Source organism: Python bivittatus, unplaced genomic scaffold (assembly GCF_059951505.1).
Source record: "Python bivittatus isolate LINGU-HERP-01145 unplaced genomic scaffold, Pbiv_v1 ctg000820_np1212, whole genome shotgun sequence".
NCBI lineage: Eukaryota > Metazoa > Chordata > Lepidosauria > Squamata > Pythonidae > Python > Python bivittatus.
The window spans coordinates 122,278-129,696 of record NW_028277107.1 but is presented as its reverse complement, the minus strand read 5'-3'; positions in this window follow the sequence as shown (position 1 = coordinate 129,696).

The following is a 7,419-nucleotide window of genomic DNA, read 5'->3' as shown; positions in this document are numbered from 1 at the left end:
TGTCTCCAATGAAAAAGATTGTTCTAGAACAGCATTTGCCAATCTTGACAAATGTATGGACTTCAACTCCCAGATTTCCCATCCAGCATGGTCATTCCTACAAATTGTAGAAAGTGAAGTCCATACAATCTAAAGTCTATTACAAATATTTTTAGAGATAGGAAAGGATTATGAGAAATTATGATATGGGAGACAAAAATGCAGAATAGGAATGATTTATGTTTTCACTATTAGCTGTTCCTTTGTATTCAGATGTGGTCTTAGTAAAATGATGTAGCACTTGGGGAAGAAGATGCAGACCAGCAGGCCAGCACTGGAGGCCAAGATTGAGAAGACCTGCACAGCCACCATGTACTTCCCTTTGGTGCTCAGGTAGGTGGGCACAAAGGAAATCCAGACGCTGCAGAAGACCAGCATGCTGAAGGTGATCAGCTTGGCTTCGTTGAAGGCCCCAGGGAGGTTCCTGGCCAGGAAAGCCACCATGAAGCAAATGGCAGCCAGGAATCCCATGTAGCCAAGGGCACCATAGAACATGGTGACAGAGCCTTCATTGCATTGCAGGATGATCTCTCTAAGTTGGGAGTGCATATCAGAATCAGGGAATGGGGGAGAGATGGCCAGCCATATGCTGCAGATGACCACCTGGATACTGGAAGGACAAAGTATGATGGAGTTGGCCAAACTCCTTCCCAGCCATCTCCTCACCTTGTTCCCTGGCTTTGTGGCCAGGAAAGCCAGCACAACCGTGATTGTTTTGGCCAAGACAGAAGAGACAGCAATTGAGAAAATGATGCTAAAGGCCATCTGACGGAGAAGGCAGGTGGCTCTCCTTGGCTGGCCAATGAACAGGAAGGTGGTCAAGAAGGAAAGCAGGATAGAGACCAGCAGGATGTAGGAGAGGTCCCGGTTGTTGGCTTTGACAACTGGAGTTTCTTGGAATTTAATGAAGATTCCCAAGACAAAGATTGTAGTTAAAGATAGGAACAAGGGAATGGAAACCAGGATGATCCCCAGATTTTCTTGATAAGATAGAAAGGTTTTAATCTTAGGGATACAGTGATCTTGTTTGGCGTTTGGATGTTGATCTTCTGGGCATCTGGTGCATTTTTCTGTGCCTGAAAATACCAGGAATAAAATCTTCAATAAAGCATTACTTTAATGAAATACATAGTTTGAGTGATATTGGTGCTAATTTGAATGATTTTGTGTAGAGGAAATCTAGGAGCCATAAGAATGTGGACCCTGGGGGATGGGGACTCCACTGCTCAAGTGGAATTTGGGCTGCCATCTGTTGAGGGTGCTTCCATTTGGGTTCTTGTAATAAGCAGATGAGTGGACCTCAATGGCCACTTCCAGGTCTGTGATGGAATGTGAGGGTGGCCATGGAAGACAGGTGGAAGAGATGCTGCCTAGGGAATGATCAGATAAAAGAGAATGGAGTCTGCAACAGGGTAACGGTTGAAGAAAGAAATTTAGGAAGGATCTGCCCTAACTACTCTGGTAGTAAATAGGGAGGGCAGGAAAACTGTGCTTTCAGTTGCAAGATTGATATCAGCCCTCCCAAGTAAACCAGACAGGAAACAAGACTAGGTGAACTAATTCTACTTTATTGTAAGGCTACATTAACAGAATCTTGCAAGTTTGAAAGTACAAATATGTCCTGAAACTCTGGAAGTTGTCACTGTTCAAAGAAATGGGTAAACAGCAAACTAAAACATGAAAGATGTTTCTGCAAGATGAAGCCTAAGAGATGCCATCTTCCTGGCAATGCCAAGCATTCATTGGTGTAGCATCTTTACCATCCAAGGTAATTTCTTGTCAGTCATTATGAAATCAGCTATATCTATTAGAAAGAAATTAATTTTTTAAAGGATAAGTGACCAAAGCCTATAAAAATGCCTTTTCATGGAAAACCTCAGGAAGTATGGTGTTCCCAAAAGTCTGCCCCTTCCCCCTGATGTCACCCACCTTCCATGGTGGAGATGGTTCCTTCAGGACAAGGAAGACAGTCGTAGCAGCAGATGGGCCTCCCTTCCTGAGCCACCTTCATGAATCCGGGGTGACAGCTTTCCACACACCTGGAAGGAGGAAGGGGCTGTGCAGACAGAGGGAAAGAAATAACATCCACAAAATGAATTATTATTAAATTTCAAGAAAGGGGCAAAGGAAGAAGGAGTTGGTAATCTCCAGTTCAAGGCTTAGATCTGCCAACTTGGAAACTTATAAAAAGTAGGAGCTCATCAAACTGATTTGCCTGCATCTTGCTTTTTTGCTTTTCTTCTCTTCTAATTTTTCACACACAACACTTTTTAGGTTTCAGTTCAAAATTTGCATATTAAGCACCTCAAAAGAAGGTGTGGTGCAGTCTTTGGTTTGATGAAATGAATCACTTTTCTCCCTTTACACAGTACTAATCAACAGCTTGCTTGAATGGTTAATCAAAGACTATGTCACATTTCAAAACCACTCCCCATCCAAAGAGAGCAATCCTATTGGTAAGAGTTTCAGAGAGAGTGAAACAAAGATTCTTTTCCCACCTTGTTCAGAACTTCCATCTCAACACCACCATTCAGGTTGATCATCAACTTGAAATCCTGGCTTCGTTGCCTTTCTAGACTCCCAAATTTCACTCTGCTAAAGGACATATTGTTGGAAAAAATCCAATGCACTATCTCCAGGTCTGCTGCAAGGTCTTCATTCTCATCTAAATATACCCCTTCTATAGAATTATTGTAAAACTCAGAATTTTGAAAGAAGGAATGAAGCTGGAATAGAAGAGAAAATGGGTAGATTTAAACAGGGTTTACAAAGACTCATTTCATTTGTGCTGGGGCCAAACTGAATATTTCTGTCTTTCTACACAAAATCAAAATTTCAGATTCATTTTCCAACTTATTCAGGAGAGAATTTACAGGGATTTGAATCACAACACCTTCTAATTTATTGTTTAAATATATGCAGTCTGGAGAAACACTGTGAGATTTGATAAATAGAAAATTGGACTGGATTTCAGGATTCTGTTACCATAACCTTGTGAGGGAATGTATCTACGAGGAGGAGAGTGATGTGGGAGATCAAGGCTATCAGGAAGGAGGGGGGCATTCCAGGAGTGGGGAGGAGGCAAGAGGCTGCATAGTCCGCAAGGGGAGTGTGGGAAGCGAAAGAGGTTCAGGGTAGCCACTCCCTAGAATCTCCCAGGGTAGATCCACTAGTTGCTGTAGTATAGATTTAGTTTGGCAAGATTCTGTCTATAAGGTGTAAGCAAATAAAGGAACTGTACTTGACTGGACTGTTTCATCGTTGTTCTTAGGCTGGGCCTGACAAACCTACTATATTCCATAATGCAATGCTACTAAATACTACAGTAAGTAGTATTCCTGGAATTACTGCAGTACCTCTTTCCTGAACCGGCCTACCAGGAAGGACTGACATCAATGTTAAAAACTGTCTAAGTGTTTCACTATCCTTTATACTATACAAAATCAAAGCAGGGTTATTATGGGTTTCTGTCTCACACCTCCTTCTCTGTATTGTCTTGTCCCAGTCATTCCTTAATTGCTTCTTCCTGCCTTCCACCCTTTAGAGTTCTCTGGTACCTTCCCCAAGGTCATCTCTCAGTTCTTGACAAAATGCCTTGTCAAATAACAGCAATGACTAAAAATCGTATTAAAAGGACCCAAAGATGACCTTGCCAAACAAAAACGATGCTGACATCTCTTCCCATTTACTTTTCTCATTGCTGCATTTGGCAAGCAACAGAAATATAGCCAATAACCGCATAAGGTGTTGTTCCCTGTTCCATGAACTTTTCCTGGGCCATTCCCTTGTGTGGTCAAAGAAAGGAGCAGTATTCAAGTACCTACCATCTGAACTGGTGTGAGTCCCCAGCTGCTCAAGAAATGGGGTCTCAAGCAGCCAAGGAACATACTGAGGAGATCCAGGGAAGGAACCCTAACAGGAAGCTACAGATAGGGACTTCCTGTCTTCCTTCCACTCCAAGCATTCTCCTGATTAGTCAAAAGAAAAGACCAGTATACAAACACTTATCCACTACACTGAGTCCACCGCTGCTCAAGAACTGGGATTTCAGGAAGCCAAGGGACACACAAGACCCAGGCCAAAAGTATCAAGAAGAAGCTGAAGATGATGATGATAGGGACTTCCTGTCTTCCCTCCCCTCCAAGTATTGGAAGATCCAACTAACACTGTCCCTTGAGCGCCAGAATTGTGAGCAGAAGCGACCCAGCACTGCAAGGAAAGTTGCTTCTTTTTCTCAGTTTCAGTCATTTTCACAGAAAGCATTTCAAACTGTGCAATCACATTGGCTAATCCATCTTCAACCATTTCCAAGCAAGGGGAAAATTCCCCCAAAGTCTACCTTTGTGTATGAGTATCATAATAGTAAGAGAGCCAGTGTGGTGTAGTGGTTAAAGCCCCAAGCTTCAAAACCAGGAGATGGTGAATTCTAGTCCTGCCTTAGGCAGAAAGCCAACTGGGTGCCCTTAGGCCAGTCACTCTCTCCCAGCCCTAGGAAGAAGGCAATGGCAAGCCACTTCCAAAATCTTGCCAAGAAAACTGCAGGGACCAGCTCAGGCAGTCACCTGGAGTCAACACTGACTCAAAGGCAGGCAGGCAGGCAGGCAGGCAGGCAGGCAGGCAGGCAGGCAGGCAAGGAAGGAAGGAAGGAAGGAAGGAAGGAAGGAAGGAAGGAAGGAAGGAAGGAAGGAAGGAAGGAAGGAAGGAAGGAAGGAAGGAAATCATAATAGTGCCATTTCCATAGCAACCTACTATGTGGTTTGTCCCATCATCTATAGCAGCTGTTTTGCAGTACGGTGTGCAGTTCACTGCACCTTTGCACCTGCGGAATCAGAGCAACCCTTGACATCCTAAACATCAAGCCTGTTTGGCTCTGGTTAGATTTCTTTGTTAGGACTCAAATGCTCATGAACCCTCGAATTCGTCTGGGTCCATCCAGCTCTTACAGATCCTGTGGAAACTTTCAAATAATGAATTAAAAAATGAATAAAACAGCCAAGGAATGGGGATTGCCTTTGAGCCAAGGCACTCCTTCAGCAGGGGAGGGGTGAGAATGGTGACACTGCCTTATTCACCCCACAGATCATGAGAATGAAGAGGACAGGATTGGGCTGGACATGGTGGTGCTCCTGCCTGCAAAGAGAAAGGTCAGAAGAGAGAGGTGCACAAGGAAAGCCAAGTACTTATCAAGAAATCAGTATTAGAAGGCAAAGGTTTGGCATTTGATGGAATGAAGGAAAGGATGGTTAAACAGGGAGACAAGAAACAAATACCTGCCAAGCCTTCAGCCTTGGAATTCCCATATTCCTACCATCTTTGATCCTTATCCTCTTCGATCTGGATAAATAGGCTGCGTTTAAGGCCCGGGCCACAGTCCAAATTGTGTTGTAAATGAAATAGTTGTCTAGAGACAGGATCCGATCCATCTCCTCTTGATGAATAGTCTCCAGTTCTTCTCTCTCCCTGCACCGTCTCCAGACCTTCACAGAAAAGGCATCCTTGCTGTAGGAGCACAGGAAGGATTTCTCTGCAAAGTGTTTGATGAAATAATAAAAATCCAGAAATGCATCATAGTTTGCCTTTTTATTTGACTTCATAAGAAAGGAAAACATGCTATGGATGAATTGAATGGAAAACTCCTTATTTATCAAATAAATAGTAAAGTCCCACAGGATTGATGTTATCAGGACTTTGCCTGTCACGGGTCCCTTAAAGTTTTCAAGTACTTTATCTATAATTAATACTCCTATATTGATTGAATCAGCCTCTGCAGCATAAAGAAAAACATTCACTTCCCTCCAGTTGTGGTATGGATTCAAATCCATGACAAGGTCATAGAGAGTTGTAGGAAAGATTTGTGATAAAACCGGACAAATACCATTCTTTATCAGCATGGAAGTCAATGTCCTCATGAACCTCTGCCCCTGGTCAGTGTCTGGAGCCAGCAGACCCACCAAGGTCCACCTGAAATGGAGCAGCAGCTTGACCATCCCTGGGTACTGGACTCCTTCAGCAGGGAGCATTGGGTAGAAGAAAGGAAACCGAGTTTTATCCCTCAGAATCTGGGAAACAAAACTATAACTGATCTGAAAAGGAAAGATGCTATTTTATTTGACACCCATAACACCCAAATGTTAAGATAATAAGTCTGGCTCTAATAAAAGGAGAAGCCACTCCATACAAAGAAGGTTTCTCTACCTCCTCAGTGTTTCACACATTGTTTCTCTCCACATTTGTTTTTTGAGTAGAAAATATTCCTCTACCCAGTAACTAGCAGGTCCCCCAACCTGGACTAAGGCCATGGTGAAGGAATATGTCTGCTCTAATACTCCTTCCAACTGGATTACCTGAACCTTCATCCTTAATATTGAATACCTATTAATACCTCCATAGTAAGACCTGTTCTCCATTTACGTTTGAGGACCTCTGATTGGAAGCTGCATGACTAAAACTTATCTACCCAACAAAGACACACCTGAGAGATTTTGTAGGTGCCCAACATGGTCGAAATCTGGATGGAGATGCCAGTCTCAGTCCCTTCAAGAACAACCACTGTGTGTCTCTGCCTTCCACACCTGTAGTTGGGAACATTGGCCTCCCCATCTGAAAGCAGGTCCAGCAAAGCATCTGAAGTCATTTGTGGATTGGAATAATGTTCATAGATACTGTAACCGAGGGTGATGTTGGATATGAGATGGGAATTCTGGTTGATCTCCTGAATAGCAAAAATGAAAGACAGCATTTTCCAAGATTCTGTCAATGATATCCTGCAAGTATAAATGTATTATAATATAATCAGTGAAAAGAACATTTAATTTAACCTTTTTCTTTAGAAAATACTTCTAATCCATTTTAGCCCATGTGTTACTTTTAATGGATTACAGCATTCCAAAACTAATTAGTATAAAAATAATAAAAAACAATAATCCACATTAATAAAAGATGTTAGATGATTTTTCAAAAGCACACCCCAATTTCTGACAGGAACAGAAAGGCTGAGGAGGTTTTGAGCATCTGATGACATTTTTGGATGGACTGTTTCATCTCTCCTAAGAAGATATCTCCTGAGATGTCTTATATATTTCAATGGAACTCTGGGATATGTTCAATTTTTATTTCATTTTAAGATACTCAATGCATCTTATGTTTAAAGTTTATTATTATTAAATTTAGCTTATTCTTGATGTTGTCAGTATTTTTTACAGCTGGACTAAGATTTCAGACTGACTTTAAATATTCTCTCTCTCTCTTTCTCTCTCTTCCCACAGTTAACTTCTCCAATACTTAATATTGGAGTTGGATTTTCAACCTGTTTTTCCATATTAAATATAGAATAATTAAAACACATTTGGAAAAGGTCATTTCCAACTTACATGTAAATCA